General features: G+C 34.5%; 1 pseudogene across 1 annotated transcript in view; it reads right to left on the reverse strand.

Moving 5' to 3' along the window:
• The window catches only part of LOC309805959 (dysbindin-like), a 34563-nt pseudogene extending 25917 nt beyond the window's left edge, over nucleotides 1-8646 (reverse strand). Inside the window, exon 1 of the transcript in view lies at nucleotides 8602-8646. The product of the transcript in view is annotated as a dysbindin-like (transcript). The remainder of the gene's footprint in view (nucleotides 1-8601) is intronic.
• Nucleotides 8647-23545: the final 14899 nt, after the last annotated feature.

Here is a 23545-nt window from a genome sequence, read left to right on the forward strand (position 1 = left end):
AGACCATATGAAACCATTATCTAATATGTTTAAATGAAATAAAATAAATTAGTAAGTGTGGGAGGGAGATGCAAGAGGGATGAGATATGGGGGTATATGTATAGCTGATTCACTTTGTTATAAAGCAGAAACTAACATATCATTGTAAAGCAATTATACTCCAATAAAGATGTTAAAAAAAAAAGATGCATCAGGCCAGAATTGTAAACTGGAAATAAACTTAAAAAAAACCCCAAAACATATATAGGCCTCAAAATAATTTAAAAAGTCAGAAATAGGATGTCTTGGATTGAGACATCTCAATCAGATGTTGAAAAATTTGAGAACTGATAAAAATCAAGAAGGATTAAGAAATAAGACTCATTTTAGAAATGAAGTTTAAATTAGGAGAAAAATAAGATTAAAATATACACCACAAAAAGCACAATAAATAAACTAGAAAATAGAAAAGGAAATTGTGTTATTAAAATTTAAAAGAAAAAAATGATTTGAAAGGAAGCAATAAATGCAGAGCATAATTAAAGAGGGTGCAACAAGTATAGTTGGGATCTTTGCAAAGGAAAGCCAACTCAAGAGTTCAGGGCAGGTAATTAGCTAATAGAAGAAAACTTTCCTGAAATAAAAGGTGATGTATATCTATATATTGAAAGGTACATTATGAAACTCTATTCATTAAATATTTCTTGAATTATTTGATTCAATGAAAGTTTCTAATCTAGTTGCTGCTCTCTTCATACATGGACTGAGTCCACATTTATGAAAACTGGTTTATTCTGAAACAGCATTTTCTCAAGGTGTGTACCTGTGCTAAATTTTTCTCAACTTTTAAGTAGTTGTCATCTCTGGACACTGTAATGACTTTTAGTTATGTCTAAATACATAGGAAGGAAATTCTTCATGAGAATGAAACTGCCTTAAACTTTCTCCAAAATAGTCAAAGACAACTAAAAATCCAAGATCATGTGTTTGAACAATCTGTTGTCTTATACTCTTGCTCTCATTCAAGCAATTGCACTTTTTAAAAGAATTTGGTCATGTAACATGTATGAAGGAAAATCATCTCTACATTTGCCTTTTAATTAGTTCATTCAATTTGCTGAGCCTCTCTTCTCTCTTCGTTTTCTAATTATGACAGAGAATCTGAAACAGATGGAGAAGAAGCATGACCTACTTGGAAATTCAGCAGCCAGGCCTCTAAGTTTTGTAGAGCAATATCAACACTAAGGAAACATCAATTCAAGTGGATTCCAATACGCAACTGAAGTCATTAGTATGGATCGTGTCAAGCTTTTAAGCATTTACCTTATTTACTGAATGACCTAATATTTCTAAATGGTAATGGGGAGATGCTGGAGTAGGAAGATAAGGATAGACTCTAATACGAAGGTCCTTAGGACCTCCACCTGAATTTCAGAATTACTGTCAAATAAATATTTACTAGTGTCCTTTCTCTTATATGTAGACAATAACTATAGATATAGGTGGTTGACTAAAAATTAAGTGCTAAGCTGCAATCAGATATTGAAACTGAATTCCAATATTCTCTTTAGTGAATCTCCCATGATATATATTCCATGCATGAAATATTTTATCTATGTGCATATTAATTAAAACTATTAAAATAATCACTGAAAATATGTCTCCTGATCTATAGAATATATGAAATGTATGTTCTCAGGTCCTTGTGCTAGATACAAAATAAATGAGTAATGTGAATTAAAATTCCCATGAATGTATCATTTTGCAAAATGAGCTTTACAAATTCCATGTTTTCTGCAATCCCGAAAAGAAAAAAAATGATTACCAAGCCAAATGATGTTGCTGAAACAGTTTATCAGCTGAATGATGGCAGTCAGCAATTAAGAATAGTCAAGCTTTGCAGAAAGCAGCAAGATATTTAAAGGAAGGGTACTTTACAAATATTATGAAAAAAGGAAAATATCTATGACTCTTTTGTGTTTTTAGAATAGGAAAATAAAAGTAAGAAAAGAAACTTTTAAAGGTAAAAGCACCAGAATACATTTTAAATTTTATAAAATAACAGTAAAACAATATTATGAACCCTTAACATGTCTTTTTAGATTTTAAAACAATAATAACATAACTAGGACTTTGTTGTAATTCTAGTTCTAGCATATCCATTTACAATTTAGTTTATGTTTCTAAACCTCAGCTATATCATATATAAGTGGACTCCTATGATAATGAAATGAGGTAATCAATGTATGATAACAGGCAAACCAAATGGCACACTGTAGCTTCCCATAATAGGTGTTCGGTAAATACGGGTTTGTTTTTCTTGTTTTCCTCTATTATAATCCATTTTTCCAAAGTATGAGTAAATGAAAAATAATGGTTACACCCACCACTTCAACAATGATTATATTCACAATCAATTCTGTCCTTTCTATCTCTATTTTTAGATAAGGCCATAACATAAATGACTTACCATTATTTTTAGATTAATTGGCTAATAAAATAATGTCCATGAAAACCATAAGATACCAAAGGAATATAGATGCAAATAAGTTAATGATAATTTAGAATTTGTATTAGTTATGGTAATAGAAGTTCCTATACAGATAACCCCAAAATAATAGTTTAATGTAATATAAGTTTATTTCTTTTTCACTATTCTGATTGTTGATGGTAAGAACTGTCACTGTGCCTCATAGTCCTTTAGGTGTTTAGTGACTTAGGAGTTAGAAAATATGCTTTTACATTTGGCTACTAAAATTTCCTTGAGAGTCACCCTCAATTCAGCAAGGATTGAGAAGGACAAAGAGACTGTTGAAGTCATGCGGCAAGTTTCGTATAGAAATGGCATGGAAGAGGTGTGCATCACTGCTCTTTATAATTCACTGGCCAAGGCTTAGTCATTTGGTCGTAACTAAGCTCAAGGGAGACAGGAAGAAAAGGGAAACTGGTTTTTCTGAATTAGCTAGTTAATCTGTGCCTAAGAAATAGTGAGAACTAAATATATAAATAGGAATAACATAGTAGCTTTTATATGGCTATGCGTGTAACATAATTATCAAAAAGTTTTCCATGTGTGATAGAAAATTTAATTTAGAAATACATATATTCATTACAAAATAAGAAGTCTTTGTCTGTGCCTATTAATCACCCCAGTGAGTATTCAGTATTGGATCAAAAAGCAAGAATTTTTTTTGACTATATATATTATTCTGTATTACCACATGTGTATATAACAGGTGGGGAAGCAAATTAATAACCTTTATAATATGTGTTAAATATAAATACAGCACCTTTCATCATTAATGACTTTCTGGGGTGGGTGAAAGGGAATAGAAGTATTAGTCCAAAAATAGTAATTTTGCAAGTCTTGGAGTTAGATATCTTAATCCAACTATAAGCAGGTTTTAAAGATTTTAAAGTTTGAGATATCAAGCTAAGGAACAAAAGAAATACTTTTAAGGTAATTAGGGGAAAAATCGCTCCATTAAAAAAAATTAAACCTATCTTCATCAACTTTCCCTGATATATTTAAACATTTCACTTAACCACTTAAATTTAGCTTTATAAAAAGTGATAAGATTTTTCTAAATAAAAGAATTTGACTGCAAAAAGAATTTATTTGAACACAGAAAACAAAATTAATCTTTTCAATGAGCCATTATTCTCTAGTAAATCTAGTATTAATAAGAGTCATTTGAGATCTTATACTGGTTAATGTTAGAACTCCTACAATTCAAGAAAAGAAAAAAAGAAGGCAATCCAATAAAAAGGCATACCATGATTTAAGGATTAAAAAGAATTAAGGAATATGACAGGCATTATTTAAAACAGAGAAAAAATATGTTATTCTAATAAATGTTTTTAGGTCCTTTGAGGAAGGTAAAAGGAAATAATATTACTTATTAATTTCCTTTAAATTATTAAATTATTATTTTAAATTATTTTTAAATTATTATTAACTTATATACTCACATTTTCCCCAGTTTTTCATTTCTTTGTTTTTGCTTTATTTTATTTATTTATTTATTTTTCGTGCCTGTGTGCCTAATAGATTTAGAGGGCAGTAGGTTGTATTTGTCTTTTGGCCGTTGACATTAATGAAGACCACTACTGCCAAGAGTTATTTCCTGTCACAAGTAAGTAGAATGTGAAATTGTATTTACATAGGTTAAAATTAAGCTGTTTTCAAAATGGGAGTTTTATACAATCAATATATGCACCAATAACACTAATAAAATTTTTCCAAACATAATTTTAAATGATATTGCAGAGTATATTAATAACATAGGCTATACTTTTAGACAAAAGTTATTGTTCAAATCCTCCAATTAATGACTCCCAGTGGAGAACATGTTATTTCCTACAGGAAGCTTCAAATGTCAAAAAAGATGGAGTCTGTTAGAGAAAGATTAAATTAGTATGTTGGATTTCAAAAAAGTTCATAGCTTAATACAGTTAACTTTGCTAAAGTGGTCTGTGTGATTTGTAGTCAAGCCTTGTCAAGTAAAAGTTTATGCTAATCAAAATGTTTTTCTAAATCGTTTTAATGCATAAGTTAAAGGTTTTGACAATGTGATGCTATTATTATTTCATCTAAGTTTCAAAAGGATTCATTAATGATGCTTTTCACAGGCTACCATACAGTCGCCTAAACATTTTTTTAGTATCAGTGATGGTTTCAGTCTAAGTTTGGGAGATTAAAAAATCAACATGTATTCTTTGTCCAAATAACATGATACCAAGTATTATCATAGTTCATAAACTCTCTGAGACTTGCTCTTTATCCTTCTAGTAGACTCTGTGAATGATTGCAAATCCCCAATCTTTTAGATAGATAGATACATACATACATAGAAGATAGATGACAGATAGATATTATGTAGTTATATTTAACAAATGTACATCAGTCTTTATCTCTCTATATGTAGTTATTTGAAGAGATAAAAAAGGACAAACCTTTAGCTAGACTAACCAGGAAAAAGAGAAGCCTTAAATTCTTAAACTCAGGAATGAAAGTGGGAACATTATTACTGACCTTCCAGAAATAAAAAGGACTATAAGGAAATACTATCAACAGTATTCTTATGTGCATGTACAGATGTACACACACATATTTGCAGCCAATACTCGTCAGGCAAAAATATGTATAGTTATGGGTTTTGATTCAGTTATCAAGAATCAGTCTTGTGGCTTGGAAGCAAAGAAATCTAAATGATACTGTATCATTGTCAGCAAGGTGAGGGTGAACTAGTTTCATAGATTCTGAAGGAGGGGCAGGAAGTACCAACTCTGGTTGGTTGACATTTGTTTGAGCTCCCAAACCTGAAACTTTTAACAGAATTTCTTGGGTTTGAGGAACAAAATGAAAACAAATTTAGAGAAACTCTCAGATTTATTAAGTCCAAATTTCCTGGAGGAAGGAATTAAATATTGTGATTTAAACATTAGATCCAGGTATTTGTTATGTAGTCAGAGCAGATATATTCCTGGAGGGGAAGTCTTCGTGTGACTGCATAAGTGTAAGGTGGATGATAACAAAGTTTCAGTTCTGAGTTTTAGTTTCCAGACTTTGAGAATGTAAAGCACCAGTCACAGGGCACACACTCAATTAAACCTATAATACCATCTACCTATCTATTGGAAATCTGAGCATCAAATGCATACAAACACAAACAAGCTGTATATTAAATATGCTTCATTTGAGGCTACCCATACAATTAATTAATAATGTTTTAAATTAAAAATTGGAACTGGAAATTAAAGTACATGTGTTTAACATAAATCTCTATTTCCACAGGTAGAAAGAGAGAGAGAGAGAGAAGGGAAGGGGAGAGAGGAGAGCTGAAAGGCAAGAGATGATGGTATTAGAGAAAATAGGCATTTCATCCTCAGTGTCACCATTTTGCCCACATGGGTCTTCATGCAATATAAATACTATTATTTTTTTGTTGTTGTTTACTTTAGTGCTTACATTCTACTGATTTAATACACAATTTGACTAAAAAAAACTCTTTAATTTTCAAGCTATTTCTTTTGTCTGCATATTTCTTAATATAGCTACATAGATATGTCAAATTTAAATATTTTCCATAGCATATAGATATGTAATTATGGCTATTTTTATATCTCTTAATAAAAAGAAATAGTTTAAGTATTAAATAATAAGATCACATAAAGACTCTCATGAGAATTTATGGTCATAAATCATGCTTTGAATTTTCAAATATATGAGATAATTGATAAGAGCCTCTAGATTTACAGGCTGAGAAATCGACTTTTAATTATTTTTTTTATGTAGAATATTTTCAGTGTTTTTGTGAGTGAAAAGAATAGAGAGAAACTGAGGCTATTACATATACGTTAGTCTCAAATTACAGTCACCCAATGAAATTACTCAGGTTACAAAAGGTCCTTTCCCATATAAAAGCAAGTATCTCCTCAGATTGAATCACAACTGCTGTGAAACTCTGTAACAGATAGAACTCCAGTCTGTCACTTAATTACTATAAAGAAAAAAAAATACATGATCTTTTGATTTATGGAGATGTTAATAATAAAATATCCGTCATAAAATTGTATTTTCTGTTTTTAATGGAGAATACTCTTTATTAGTAGAAATCAATAATTCATCATATGACTTTATACTTTATGACCCAGGTCTAGTAAAAACCATTCAATTGCTAAACTAACTCCTTCCCACTATTAGAAGCAATCACTGGACAGTACAAAGTTACCCCTCTCCTCTTAGCATCCAGGTCAGGACAATATACATAACATCAATTTGTATGAAATTCATCCACAGATACTGATTCAAAATATGAAAGACTTCGCTGGCTAAGAGAATGTGCAGAACTCTATTTAAGAATTTAGAGGGACCTCCCCTGTGGTGCAGTAGTTAAGGCTCTGCACTCCCAATGCAGGGGGCCTGGGTTCAATCCTTGGTCAGGGAACTAGATCCCACATGCATTCCACAACCAAGAGTTCACATGCCACAACTAAGGAGCCTGAGAGCCGCAACTAAGGAGCTTGCCTGCTGTAACTAAGACCTGCTGCAACCAAATAAATAAATAAATATTTAAAAAAAAAAGAATTTAGAAAAGACTGCAAAAAGCTGTGGAAAGTCTAATAGACCTGTTCCCTGGCTCTAAACCCCTTTAGTCCCTTAAAATTGCTAATACTACAATCTCAGACAACTCTAATGAGAGGAAAAATGAGCAAAATCACCTTTTGGTTTTTAATTATCTTATTGGTTTTCTTAAAAATAACAAGTATTTAATGTAACATGCAAATGGAAGTATATTTTCAAACGTCAAAAGAGAAAGTTGGAAAATAAAATGAAAAACTTTCCCAAATAAACGTTTTGGTACGTACCCTTCCTGAGTCTCTGCACCAATACCACATAGGTTTTTGATTTATAACTAGAATCACACTATATATAGCTTATCTAGAATTTTTTGACTTGTCAGTACATATGAAAAATTTGTTTTTCGTTGCTATATTCATTGAACGCAAGAGTCCCTGACACGTAGATAGAACTCAGTTTACCTCAGGCTTCCTAACATCTCAACAGCACCCTATTACACGAATGTCCCATTGTTCAATTATTTCCTTGCTGATGGACTTGAAGTTAATTTCAAACTTTCCCTATTAAAAAAACCAAAACTCAAATTGGTTATATCCAGCTCAGATTTCTCCCCGGGGCTTCAAATTTGAAATGACCACTGTATTTCCACGTCTAACAGACATCGAAAGATTCACACAGCCCAAACTGCAATTCTTTAGTATCCTCCCCATTCCCAGCCCCCAAATCCCTAAACCTTCTCTTCCCTTCCCTACCACCACAAACCCACTTACTTAAACCAAAACCTCGCATTCTTCAACCAGCCAATCCTGTCAGTTCTACCTTCTAATTTTCTCCCTATATTTCTTTCCCTCCATGCCAGCCTTAACCCAAGCAACTTCATTCATTTAGATTAATGCAAAAATATCCTTCTTCCCTTCTTTCACCCCATCCCCCATAATCTATTCTGCACGGAGCAAAACAACTTCATTAAAAGACAGAGTTAGGGCTTCCCTGGTGGCACAGTGGTTGGGAGTCCGCCTGCCGATGCAGGGGACACGAGTTCATGCCCCGGTCCGGGAGGATCCCACGTGCCTTGGAGTGGCTGGGCCCATGAGCCATGGCCGCTGAGCCTGCGTGTCCGGAGCCTGTGCTCCACAACGGGAGAGGCCACAGTGGTGAGAGGCCCGCATACCAAAAAAAAAAAAATAGACAGAGTTAGATCAGGTCATTCCTCTGTTAAAATCTTTCAATCATTCCTCAAAACTCTCAGAACAAAGCCCAAACTCCTATCAGAACCTGTAAAATTCTAAAAGGGCTCCTGCCCAACTCTCTAAATGGGCCAAATCATCTTACTGAACCCAGCACCCCAAACGGCACGGCCACGTGTTCACCAAAACATGCGCCTCCCAGGCCCAAAGCCTCCCCCTTCCTTTCAGAGCAGGGGGACAGAAAAGGCACCCACGCGATCCTGAGCACTGTCGTCTTCTCCTTACGTCTTTCCCTCTCCTCTCCTACCCAACACCCGCCTTCCACCTGCAACGGCTCAATCTACCACCTACCTTAAAGATGACGTAGCCGACGGACGTTTCAAACAGCACCAACATGGTGAGGACGGGTCAGGGCGCTGCGCGGCCCACCCCCGAGCTCTTATATCAGTGAAAAAAGACCAAATCTGCAGCTCCCCAAGGCCTGCAACGTCGCGGGCGCCCACCTTCCTGCAAAGAACCAGCCCACGTTGCCTAAACGTTCCACACTACACTACAAGCAGAAGGCGTGAATGCGCTTCTTCTTCAAGGCTTCTGGGATAACACAAAATTGTATTTAATTCTCCTCTGTATCCTCTTATCCAGTCCCCCTTCCCCTTTCCACATCCTTGCTCACAATGGCCCACTCCCAATTAAAAGTAACCATAATTTGTAGTAGGGAGAGGCCTTTTTGTAAAGTATCCATTTATTGAGAATTGATAAAACATTACTGAGATTTGTTGCTAATACTGTTAGAAAGGGATCATATCTGAAATTGTAGGACTCTCCAACATTGTCATAAATTTGCTGAAAATCTGATCAAGTTTTATTATTTCTTTTCAGTGACAAGTTCTAAATAAGTTCTAAATATATATGATTTGTATTATATCCCCCTCACACTATCTGGAATTTGATATAAGATATTTCCCGCATCACAGGAATTTTTCATTAAAATAAAATATTAAATGGGAAAATGATGAATATTTACCTCAAAGCCACGTCAGGATTCTGGGATTATAGCTTTAATAACAAAAATATGTGATTTTCATGAAACTGATGAAGTTGTTTGGGTTTAGAATGTCTTTTGCCTAATAATGACCTTAAGATGTTTGAAAAATGAAGATATTTTGATATATGCAAAATAGTTGCTGCTTATGAAGGTTAATAGCATTTAAAATAATTATAAATTTCATAGATTTTCCAAGGGGTTAATTTCTAATATATTTGAATCATTATGTCACAAGTTTTTATTAATAATTATATCTTAGTTTTCTGATAAAATGATATAATAGGATTTAATGCAACTTGATTCTTTGTAATAACAGATAGACCTCATATTTTATTTAATAATATGTAAATTATTATGCATCTATTATTAAAATATTTTAGTCTTTAGATAACATAAAATATTATTGGCCTGTCCTTTTTGAGATCAATAATGGATTATCATTAAATTTTATATCATATAAATAAGATGCCATTTCATAAGTTAGTGAAAACATCATAAATATATGAACATTGCTTGTTACTTATCAAGAACCCAATCAAATGTAATGATTACATAGTAAATTTTTTGGAATTAATTAAAGTGTCTCTTTTTCTTCTTTCCCTTACAAAATATTTGTCTTAATTAATACCATATTAATGATTAAGTCATAAGGAAACAATTACTGTACATACCCTTTATGAAAATTCTGATAATTTGAAAGTTATTTTTATTGGCTTTAAATTAAAAACAAGCTTTGTAAAATACACATTTAAATAAGAAAGAAAGAAGTGGTTGCTCATGGAATTTTTTTTCTCATAGGGAAAGTAGTTGTCACATTCCTCTTTATGTTTCCTCTTTTGGAAATCAGCTTCTTTTTCCCTTCTTTGCAACCTTTAACAATAGGACTAAATCATGGAGCTTTAACCCATTACCTCATGTATGCACATTCTCTGCCACTCTAGACCTTGAGTGATGCCGAAGGTGGTCTATGAGAGAATGGAAGCCAAATAGAATGAGTGCAAAGGCAAGCAGAGGAGACTCAGGAGGTATTTTCTGTTGGAATCCTCAGAACCCACATGAATATAGTGTAATTTTAGTATTGTAGAAATAGAAGCAGAATACAAGTAGGCAGGGATTGGTTCAGAGATTATGGTACCTCACCTTTCTTCGAGTCCTATGTGGCACAGAAGGGATCCAAAGGTTCTAGGGAGGAAGGTCAAACATAGCTGAGATTTGGGAGAGAGCCCTGACCTTCAAAGGGTGGTGTAGTTGAGTGAAGAGACCTTGAATTAGAATCTGTGGAATGTATAGTTTAGGCAAGGACCATATAGAGGACATAGTTAAGAATCTGGTATTTGCAGAACCAGGGAGAAGTGCAGGGGACAGACTGGAAGATAGTGGGCCCTGACTACATCCAGATAAGAGACCATACATTAACTATAAATAATTTTTATTAGGAGAAGCAGCAATAGAAAGCATTGAAATGAATCCAGGAAATGGACTCACAGTGGAGTGAGCAGGCAACAGAAAAAGACTGTACAAATGATCAATCACTCTTTCTACCATGAGGATATATACACCTTCTTTTGTCCCTAGATGCCAACATGGTATGCCTTAAATCCTTGGGTTGCCTCTGGATTTGGGAGTTATTGTCTTTTAACAAAAATGAAAAAAATCAGCCATTATTTGAGCATCTCTTCTTTCCCATTCTCTATATTCCACTTAATCAGGTATGTGTTCAGCAATCTCATACTATCCTTCATACTATTTAACCTTCTCTCATATTTTCCATCTGTCTACCTAGACTACATTCTATACAATTTATGTTTTTCAGTCTTTGTTTCTTTAGCTGTGTTTAATATGCTAGCTGATCCATCATTGAGGTTGAAATTTGAACTACCCTATTATATATTCATTTCATTTTTTCTTCAAATATTCTTCTCCCAAGCTAACAATTTTAGTCTTATCTTCTAATGCAGCAAATGTACCAAACATATTTATTTTATATTTAATTCAGGTAATTGCAATAGCTGAAGTTATTTTGGATCTGTTTCTGCTGTTTCAGTGAATTAGGTATATTAGAAAGCTCAGGATATGAAATTTACTCAGAGTTTGTCCCATGCTATAAGTGCAGCAGTGGTGAGTAAAATCTGTTTCATGTTGTCCCTTTCTTTGATGTTACTAGGTTTGTCTCTTTTCTTCCTGTCAAGATCTACTTCTTTTTTCTTGACCTTCATTCATTTTGACGCTTCCTTTATTTTGTTGACTTTTTTCCCCTATTTTTAATCCTTCACTCCTTCCATCCTTCTCATTCCTCATGCTGTACCTATCTCTTCATTAGGACCATCACCTCCTTTCATATGTCTGTACCTGTGATTTAAGGACAAATTATGCATGCTTGGTACCTTTGCTATTTTCTTCTTTGACTACGATTTTCTATTTTTGTTTTACCATTTCATTTTCTATGACTTTTCTGGTAAGCCATCAGCCTTGAAACATTTGCATGAAGAGAGAGATATATGTATATGCAAAATGGCTTGTAAATGGGAGATTCTGCAAATGATTTAGAAGGTTCTAAAAAGTGAAGTAATCCCACATGCATTTGACATTTTTATAATGACAACAACCATTATTTCTTATGATCCTTTTTCTTTGGATCAGAGATTGATATTAGCTGAACAATGTAACAGCAAACCAAATTCTGTTTTCACCTGTGTTATCTTGGAAATTAACCTAAAATTTCAAAAATATAACACAATTTGTATTTTGATTATAACATAATTTTCATAAACTTATAGATAGGTCTATAAGTCAATATAGAATAGAAATGAACACTATAATACATAAACACAAAGCAATGTTAGAGATGAATATATATAAAAGTCATGTTTTTCATCCATCTAAATCTTGTCTTTTTCACTTTAGCCAGAATGTGAATGACACTATAGAAAATCATCTTAAACAAAGAAATGTTATCTATATGTGGATGAGGTGGGGAGGTTTGATTTTATGTGTCATTGAATAAATAGAAATTTATTTTATACTTCATGTTATTGGAGGAAATTGTTATGGCTTAATTAGTAAAAATCTGGTTTTCCCATGCCCTATCATGTCTTGTACTAGATATAGGATCAATTTTTAGATAAATATTTTTAGAAATAAAAGAATATATATGTATATTATATTTGTTTCATAATAGATAATGTATAGGTTTTCTCTACTAAAATCTGATTAGCCATCTCTAGTGTGATAGAATAAGGGAATGAGATCCAAGGCTCCCAGAGAAAGCTATCAAATTGATGGATTAATGGAGCCCAATTCATTCAGGTTTTCTGATTCGTTTTTTCACTTGGTTCCTATATTTTTCATTTTATACCATTCTGTTTAAGAAATGTTCAGTTTTTGAATCTTTAAAATTGAATTATATTTATAATATAGTAAGTATCAAATAGTTCATTTAAGAATACAGTTTTCTCTGCTAGCTATAGTATTTCAAATTTGTTTATTTTCTACTTTTAAAATGTGTCATCCAATTATATTAATAATTTATATAGTTTATTTATTAATATTATAGACAATTAAAGAATAAACCAGTGGGAACTTCTTTAATTAAAGGGAGCTTATTTTCTTCCAAAGAAAGGAGAAAATTATAGAAACTTTAATCTCTCAGAAAGTTTGGCATACAAAATGTCAGTAAGCATTCCAAGTTTCAATCTCAAAATACTCCTAATTTCTACCAAGAAGTGGTTAACCAGTTCATATAAATCATTTCTAATAAATTAAACTTATGTCACTGGAAAGTGAAGACAAAACATAATTTTAAAAATGAAACTCTAATATGAATGTATTATTTCACTTCATCTATTAATGTGGTCTTCTGAAAAATTAAACTTTTAGTCTAAATTCTGTTTTCCCTCTAATCAAAGGTCAGTAGATAAATTAAACATATGTCTTGGGGAATCTTGATCTTCTTTGGGGAGAAGGGGAAAAAATTACTGTAGCAAATAGTTTGCAAATTTAAATTCACCAACGCTTACCAATTCTGATTGTTTGCATAAACCCTAGAAACATGGATCAGTGCATTTTTTGTGGGCATATAAATTTGTAAGGTAAATGATATTGGTTCTTCAACATTAATGCACCTGAATCAGGAAAAAAATCTTTTATTATACTATTATCCAGTATGGTAGCCATGCAGATGTTATACTCAGATCTTTGGTTGTCTCCATAGAGATCCAGAGATGACTAAATTCCCAGCCAAGGAAGGTCTCTTACCTAAGACATGGAAACAAGGAATGAAGACATCAAGATGGGTTCCCCTGATCACCGAGGCTCCTCAGACTTCTCTGAACACTCGGTGCTTGTAGAGGTGGCCCATCTAATGTATTAAGAACTTGCACTTCCCTTGCTTGAGGAGATACTGTGGACTAATAGGTATTCCCCTCAGGAGCTGTCCCAGGATGATAATTGCAGCTAAATCTCGGCATAACCAAGCTGGCAATATGCTAACTTCAATATAGAGAAAAAAGATTACAACCCAAAGGAGCTGTAAAAATTAGCTAGCATGTAACAACAGGATCCAAGGGAGTATTCCCGGTATTGGATGTTGTCCCTAGCAACACTATGTTTTATTAACTAACTCATCCGATTCCTGTCAGTAAAGCCCTCTTGGCTGTTCCTCTGACCTTGCTGATTTTTACAGTGGTTAAGTAGCACCACTGGCCTCTACTGCTGTATTTCAAGGGACCTGGAATAGGAACTAAAAAGCAAGAATTCATTGACTTAGGGGCACTTTTATGGAACAGAATATTTAACTCCCTGGCAAGGACCCTAGGGATTATGCAAATGAGCTGCTAGGGTGACAATTATAAAACCTAGAAAAAGTGATGACCCCTAGTGAGGTTGAAGTGCCTGAGTTACCTTGGCAGATGCTAGATAAAGGAATAAAAACACTCAAGGGGCATGTGTATAAAATAATTATGTAATGTAAGGCCAGAGGACCCACAAAAGAGCATGTGCCATAGGAAGGCCCAGAGAACTCACATTTAGTCAAAGAGTTAATAACTGCAGTGGTGAAAGGGACACTAGCATCACTGAGAGGAGGCTCTCCTCCACAGGCTGGAGCTAACGGTAGAAGATGTAGCCACAAAACTTGTGTGTTAATAAAAAGGAAAGAATGGGTCTTCAGAATAATAAAGGCCAGGTGTTGTTGCTTAACCACCTGATGCCAGAGAGTCACAGATTGCTGAAAAGTTCAAGGTTGGTGAATGGTAAAGAGAACTTTACTGAGAAGGAGTTAAGTTAGTTAATAGAACACAACATTACTGGGGCAAATCAAGCAGGGAATGAAGATGCTCTTCAATATCTATAATCAGAAGAAAGCATGAATGGAACAGTAGGAATTTGAAGGTGGTTTCCCCAAAAATACTTATGATCGCTTTCTCAGTTCTCAGACATGAACCAATTTTCAGATCTAGAACTTGTTGACTTAAGTCAGTATGTACTGAAATGATTTCTCCAGTTCTTCCCCAAAAGAGCCTATGGATATTTACCCAGGTGACTGCAAACCACATGAAGGCAAACACCCAGATATTTGAGGACTGTTGGATATAGGGTCATAATTGAGATTTATACCTAGAAACCTAAAGTGCATAAAGGCCCCATATTTAAGTGGAGGTATGCAGGGGCCAGGTATTAAGTGAAATATTAACTAAACTTGTGTTATTATTTCCCCAGCCCCTGAGTGTTATAATTGGAACTGACATCCTTAGCAATTTAAGTCCTTCACCTACAGGGTAAAGGTGTAATAGAGGGAAAGACCAAATAAAAACCTCTGAAATTGTTCACTTTCAGGCAAGAGAGTAAGTCAAAACAATAATGCATCTCATGAAGGAATGGGGGTAGAGAGTGAGTAATGGTAAATAATGGTGCAATCTTTGAAGTTCTAAAGTATTCAAACTTTGTGGTCCTAATGTAATTCCATTCAATTTATCAGTGTGTCCTCTGCCAAAATCTGATAGATCTTGGTGGCCATTGCAACTCAAACAAATAATAGCCACAGTTGCAGCTGCCATTCTGGACATATTTATTGTTGCCATAGATTAAATAGACCTCAGATTCATGGTATACAGCTGTTGATTTGGAAAATACATTTATTTTTATCTCAACAGAGAAGAAGTTCCAAATCATTCCATACCCCCTGGACTGTACAACAATATTCATTTACAGTTTTGCCCCAGGCCTATGTTATATTTCCTTTCCTCTGTTCAAAGTGCTCTAGACCATCTGGAAATCCCATAGAATATCACTCTGAATCATTCTATCAATAACATCATGTTGATCAAGCCGGATAAACATGAGATAGCTACCCTGCTGAAGGCTTTTGTAAGCTACATGCACTCCATACAGTGACAGATAAACATTTTGAAGATTGAAGAATCTGCAACTTCTGTAAAATATTTAAGGATACATCAGACGGAATACAGCAAGAAATTCCCTCCAAAGTAAAAGTCACTTTGCTGCATTTTGCATCATCTACTGCAAAGGAGCCACACTGCATGATAAGCCTCTTTACATTTTGGAGGTAATACATTTTACGCAACTGCCCCTGTTCTCTGTGACATGGAAGTCTGCCTGATTTCAGTGGAGTCAAATGTAAGAAAGGGCTCTTCTCTAAGTTAGGGTACAATACAAATAGCCTTACCCCTTTGGGCTACACAATTGGAGACCTTATGTTGTTAGAGGTATCATTGGTGGGATATGACCCAGTATGGAATGGATGGCCAGACCCAGTGGCAGAATCACAATGTGAGCCACTGGACCTTTGGAACAAAGCCATGCTACCTGTACTGGAGTATTACCCCTTTCAAGAAATAGGTTTTAGTATGTTAGTAGTTCTGATAGAGACAAATGTTTGACTCTGTGTTACTAAGTGCCCATTCATTTGGAACTGCTCATTATGAGCTAAATTCTATTGGACCTCCCAAGACATGAAGATGGACCAGCTCAGCATTAGTCCATCATATGATGGAAATGGTACATATAGTGTCAAGCCCCAAGAAGACCAGAGAGCATGAGTAAACAATACAAGCAAGTAGCTCAGACTTGCATGAAACTCCATGGTATAAAAAAGGGTCCTTAGCTTACATATATGGCTACAAAGAAGGGGGCTGGTTCCCATTCAACTAGCTGAATGAGGAAGAAAATCTTGAGCTATGTTGATAGGTCTGCTCAGTGGGTGCATGTAGCTGAAGGATGGCAGCTACATTACAGGGGCATTCAGGGTTTTCCTTGAGAGGTAATACTGAGATAAACTCTTAGCAATGAACAAAAAGTTCATTCAATGAATGAAAAGTTTCAAGAAGTGCACTGATCATCCACTTCCATGAGATACAGAATTCTGGGCAGTGGCTCATGACATAGACTTCTGGTCAGGTTCTAGAATAACAATGTCTAGAAGATCTGAGACAAAGAGGTGGAATAGAATCATGTACATGTACATATGGGATTAGACAAAAAGTGTGAGCATTTATGTATTAATGTTAAGGCCCACCAGATAATATCCACCATGGAAGACACACTGGAAAACCAAGAATACAAAAATGAACTGGCTAATCAGTATCAGCCAGCCTTTGTTATTAGCCATAATGGAATGATGGCCACAGGAATGGAATGATCACAGTGGCAGATATAGAGGCTATATTTGGACCCCAAAGCATAGACTCCTTACCAAGGTCAGTCTAGCTACCGCCTCATGTGAATGTTTAGTCTGGCAGAGATTAATACAGATTTCCCCACTATGGCACTATTCCTCAAGGAGAATAACCAGCCACTTGGTTGCAAGTTGATATCTTTGGGCCTCTTCCCTACTAGAAGAGCCAGGGGTTCATCCTCACAGGGACTGATACATTTTCTGGGTATGGGTTTCCTTTTCTTATTTGCAGAGTTTCATCTAGCAACACTGAATGGGTCCCTACCATGTGTTTGACCCATAGCCATAGAATCTTATAGACCTTAGCATCCAGCTAGGAGACATTCACAACAGTGGAGATACAGAGTGGGAACATGACTTTTTGATCTGCTGGTTGTATCATATGACACACTATCAAGAAGCAATCGGCCTGATAAATCTTTGGAATGACCTATGGGAGACAAAACTGTAGCGTCAGCCAGAGAATATACTCAAGTACCAGAGGAAATACTCTGGTACCATCCCTACCCATGACCTCCTACTAGAGAACTTTGGCCTCCTGTCCCTGAAAGTCTAAGCTCTGAATGATTAGGAGTGCTGGTTTCCATAAAGGCCACACTCTTGCCAGGGGACATAGCAAGTATCCTATTGAAATGTATATTATAGCTGCTATCTGGGCACTTTGAATTCTTTGAATCCATTGATTAGTGGGTGGGAAGAGTCACCCTTTTGGCAGGAATAATTGATTCTTATCAACAGGAGAAGCCTACTGTTTTGACACAGTTGGAGCCAGAAAGTATAGAACCCCAGTGATTTACCTGTTTGCCATTTGATTCTCTCTTGCCTAATAGCTACGGTGAGTAAACAAATACAGCAACCCTGGCCTTTAGAAGCATAATATTATCTAAGGCTCAGAGGATTAGTGAATAAAAGTTTGGATAACATTACCAGGAAAGTATTAATAAAGACCTACAGAGGTGATAGCTCTGAATAAGGGGAATTTAGAATGAATAGTGCGGGGAAGAAGATGATTAACATTTGCAGCCCTAAGACCATCACTAGTGACATGAGCTATAATTTGTCCAGCTAACTTCCCTCTTCTAAGTTTCTCCTCAGATGACAGGCTACAGAAAACCTGGAGAATTCTGTGCTAAAAAAAAATGTGGAGGATTGATGCAGCTCAAGAGGTGTAAGAAGTCAGCTATACAGGCTAATAAGTGTGCCACCCAGATCTCCCTTCAAGTGAGAGACTGATCTGAGAACTATAGACAACAGCCTCCAGCTTCTATATATTTCTTTTGAATTCACTGTAGCACCAAGGCCACATTCTCTCTGGGCTGCCCCCAGCCAATGTCTAAGCATGGCAAATGTACTAGAAGTACTATAGCTGGAGTCTAAAGTGCTTCCTACTATCTACTTTCCTTTTCTTCCCCTTCTTGTTTCACAGCTATCAGATGTTCGTTGAAAGTTTTTCTTGCCAACCCCTGATCCTTCTCCTCTTCACCTTTCCTAGACATTAACCTTAATAAATCCCATTCATGTTTAATTCTCTCCATGCTTCTACTTCTTAGAGGACCCAACATGGCACACTAACTCTACCAATCTACTAACTCTTGCACCCAGAGGAAATGAAATAAGACCCATAGCACTAGTAGTACCTTAGTTCAATTATAGTTAATCCATCACAAGGTACATTTTCTAACTGCCACAATATGGCAGATAGATATAGATATAGATATAGATACAGATATAATCTCCAACTATTGTCATACATGTGCACATATAAATGAATGAGATATGGTCTTTATTGTCAAGAAACAAAGGGTCTATCTGGAGAGACAGATACATGCAAAATTACTAAAATCACATTCATTCAGTGATGAGACCATGTCATAAAGGAAATGTATCAAAGTGTTTTGGGAGGAGAGAATCTCCGGGAGGATTTTATAGTGAAAGCTTCTAGCACTGATCTACTTGTGGTACATTATATTTTCCAAAAATGACCATAAGAGCATTTGTAGTCTCACATGATCTTTCAGAAACTTGTTACTCTCTCAAAAGGTAGAGTCCATTTCCTCTCCCTTGAACCTGCTATTGTATTTGAAACTGACAATGAATAGAATGGAGCAGAAGCGATACTGCATAGCTACTGAGTTCTAGGTCCTAAAAGGCAATGCAGTTTCACCTCAGGATAGATGAACTAATGCATAAAAAACAAAACAAAACAAAACAAAACCACTACCTTAAAGATTCCATGTTGGACAGACGCAAGGAAAGACTGAACAGAGATAGAGGAAAATGGTCAAGGAGGCCCAACTCTAAAGCCTCCTAGTCCAGGTCCCAGACACATGAGTAAACAACTCATCAGATGATTACAGCAAGCAGCAGCCTTCCAGCTGCTCCTGGGGCAGCAGAGCCTAGCTTTCCTTTTCAAGGACTTTCCAAACTGCAGTCCAAATCACGACTAAAACAAATTTTATTTTAATCAGTTAAGATTTGATGTACAAAATGAGGTCAAATGTACAAACTTCCAGTTATAAATAAGTCATGGCAATGTAATGTACAGCATGGTGATTATACTTAATAATACTGCACTGCATATTTGAAAGTTACTAAGAGAGTAGATCTTAAAAGTCCTCATCAAAACAAATAAAGAAAATTTATAACTATGAATGGTAACGGATGTTAACTAGACTTATTTTGGTGATCATTTCACAGTGTATACAAATATCAAATCAGTATAGTGTACACTTGAAAGTTATATAATGTTGTATTTCAATTATACCTCAATTAAGAAATTTGGTGTAGTTTTCTAGATTCAATTGTAAATGAATTTCAACAGTTTTTCAATTGATGATAAATAGAAGTGTATATGAGTGTGCATGTATTATCTGTTCATCATATATTCATTACGGGGATTTCCACTCATCGATTTGTATGAGTTCTTCATTTTTAAAATATGATATTAGTATGATTCATAACTGTTATTTTCAAATGACAAAAAGTTTCTCGACTGAAGCTAAAATGGAACTTACCAATTCATAGAGCCAGAAGGGCCAGGCATTTAAAAATTCCAGACATAGACTCAAATGTTCAAGCGATATTTTAAGAATCTTCCATTTTATCTTTCAAATGTAGTCTTATTTTTATGTTGTTCATTTTCAACCAGTCTCTCTCTTTGTGGTAGTAAAAATGGCCCTCAGCAGCTCTGGATTCCATGATCCACACAGTCAATTATACCATCAAACTCAGACCATTTCTTAGAAAGCCGTTGTAGCATACTTCCTGAAGATGATCCCTTGGGTTGGCTGGAGAAATATATTCATCTGTGAATTGATACGTATGGCCTGAGAGATGGATTGCCCTCATTCCCTCAATCTTAGGCCTAAGTCATTGGTTAAGCTCCACCACAAAATACAGACAAATTCACTGAAATATCCTTTTAAATCATTTATTACAAATATATTTTCCTGTTTCATTTTTGGCCATTTTTTAAGGTATTTCTTCTTTGATTAATAGTTTTTCATTTTCATGTAGACAAGAGAATTTCTCTTTACCTCTTTTCTCTTTCCTTCAGCAATTTCTAATGACTTTGTGTATTTGATAAAAGTTATTTTCTTCTAGTTTTAGACAGTTTTTGGTATTTATTATATTTTAATTACATAAAATTTGAAATTGATCTGAGCATCTATATTGATTTATTTATCCAAGTGTTAGCATCTTATCTGAACATCATTTGTTGGATAATTCTTCCTTTCTTCATTGATTTGTAAATCGACTTGTCATAAATTAATTTTATATGCATAGTAAGTGTATTAAGGATTATTTGGGGCTATGAATGTCACTAAGTTGTTGGATCTATTTTTTATCAGTAGCACATTTCTTTGACTTCTATATGTTCTCATAATTTATTATTCAGGAGTTTCACTGATTCTACCAATTTAAATTACTCATTTTTATGCCATGCATTAGCCAGTAGTTCAACCCTCAGAAATATATTTGTTGTAATGAATTGTCTCAGCTTTCTTTCTTTTGGAATGAATTACACTTACTTTGTAACAGCTTTATTGAGGTAAAACTGACATACTATAAAGTCCACATGGAAAAAGTGTAAAATTTGATGTTTTGACATATACATAGAACTGTGAACTATCACCTCAATCAAGATAATAAACATACCCATCACCCCCAAAAGATTCCTCATGCCTCATTTTAATCCTTCCTTCCTGACCTTTTCCACAGTTGAAGTCTTGTAGTAAGTGGTCTGCTTTCTGTTAATATATGTTAGTTTGCATGTATAAGATTTTATATAAGTGCAATTCTATAATATGCATTCTTTTCATCTGGATTCTTTCACTCACCATAATTGTTTTGAGCTTCATCCATACTGTTGTATTAACAGTCTCCTCCTCTATATTGCCAAACAGTATAATTCATCTGTCAGATTTGCCACAATTTGTTTATCCATCCTACTACTTATAGCTATTTGAGTTGTTTCCAGTTTGGGGCTAAAACAGAAAAATAGGCTTCTATGAACATCTGTGCAAAAGTCTTTGTGTAGATATAAGCATTCAATTTTCCAGATAAATAAATATCTAGAAATGGAATGGCTAGGTCTCATAGCAGATGAGTGACTGACTTTCCTTTTCAGTGTCTAGTCGTGTTTTAATCTTAGATTTAAAATGAGGAGTCAGCTTTATACCTACTTGCTTTCATAGGAATTATCATCTGTTATGAATCAGATGAGCAAGGAAAACAACACAAAAAGAGACAAGACCATGGGGTCCTAGAATTTAAAGCAAGAACAACTCTTGATGATCACAGATTCCTAAGCCCTCATTTTACAAAGGGAAACAAACTAAACAAAACAAAACCTCAATATCTGAGAAGAGTAAGTGACTTGCCCAGAATCAGGACAATTTCCAAAGATAATTGCTGATCTGTTTATTTTACCACTAACATTGGCTTTAAATTTTTTTTTCAGTCAGCCATTTTAGGCAGGAAAACATGCAAAAAAATTTTTTTTAATATTTAGAGCAATTTCACATTCACAGCAAAACTGAGCAGAAAGTACAGAGATTTTCCATATACTTCCCGCCCCCAAACAAACATAGCCTTCCCTATTATCAAGAGTCTCCACCAAAGCAGTACATTTGCTACAACTGACGAATCTACATTGACATATCTTTGTCACCCAAAGCCCTTAGTTTACATTCGGGTTCACTCTTGGTGTTGCACATTCTATAGGTTTGGACAAATGTATAATGACATATACTCACTATTATAGAATCATACAGCGTATTTTCACTGCCCTAAAAATCCTCTGTGCTCCGCTTCATCTCTTTCTCCCCCTAATCCCTGGCAACCACTGATCTTTTTACTGTCTCCATAGATTTGCCTTTTCCAGAATGTCACAGAGTTGGAATGACACAGTATGTAGCCTTTTCAGATGGGCTTATTTTACTTAGCATGTGTGCATTTAAATTTCCTCCACGTCATTTCATGCTTGATAGCTCATTCCGTTTTACTGCTGAATAATATTCCATTTTATGGATATTCCACAGGCTATCTCTTTACCTACTTACTGAATGGCATTTGGTTGTTTTCAAGTTTGGGCAATTATGAATAAAACTGCTATAAACACCCTTGAGCAGTTTTTTTGTGTGGACAATAATGGACTTTTAAGGAAACTACAAACTGTTTTCCAAAATGTGTAATTTTACATTTCCTACCACCATTTTATAAGCATGGATCTTATTTTCTAATTGGAGCAGTTTCTCCAATTCTCAACCAATACTTAATATGGTCAATCCGTTTCATTATAAATATTCTAATAGGTGTTTTCGTGTATCCTATTGTGGCTTTATTTTGCATTTTCCTTACAAGTATTTGTTGAGAATCTCGGAAGGAGCTTTTATGAGACCCAAATATCACTTGACATCCAAATAGGATATGATTTAACATCTAAATATCAAATACTTTTCTCATTTTTGAGCTTTCTGGTTCCTTTACTGATTTTTTCAGAAATTTTGCATATTGTGGATCAAAGTCCTTTATCAGATAAATGATTTGGAAATATTTTCTATCATTCTATGAATATTATTTGTCTTTTCTTTCATTTGACATCATTTAAAATAAAAAATGTCTTTCAATGATGAAATTCAAAATTTATATTTTTTTTCCTATTCTGGATTGTGTTTTTTGTACTGAAACTAAAAAATCTTGGTCACTGAAAGTAACAGATATTTTCTCATTTTATTGTTGGAGTTCTATACTTTTAGGTATAGACTTATGTCTATGATCCATTTTGAATTTCCATTTGAATTTATATATGAGGCAAGGTATGCATTCAAGTTATTAATGTTTAATTTCCATTATGTACATAGAATACATTCAGGAAGATAAGTTTTGATAAATTGAATACTTTAACATTATGAAATAAGATTCTTTAGTGCTTTTATCATTATTTTATCATCTGAAACCTACTTTGTTTGATATTAATGTAGTCACTCCAACTTTTTCTTTCAATTAGTGTGAGCATGTGTGTCATTTTATATCCTTTTACTTTTAATCTATTTGTT

The sequence above is a fragment of the Mesoplodon mirus genome, assembly GCF_964341445.2.
Source record: "Mesoplodon mirus genome assembly, chromosome: 6".
Lineage (NCBI taxonomy): Eukaryota > Metazoa > Chordata > Mammalia > Artiodactyla > Ziphiidae > Mesoplodon > Mesoplodon mirus.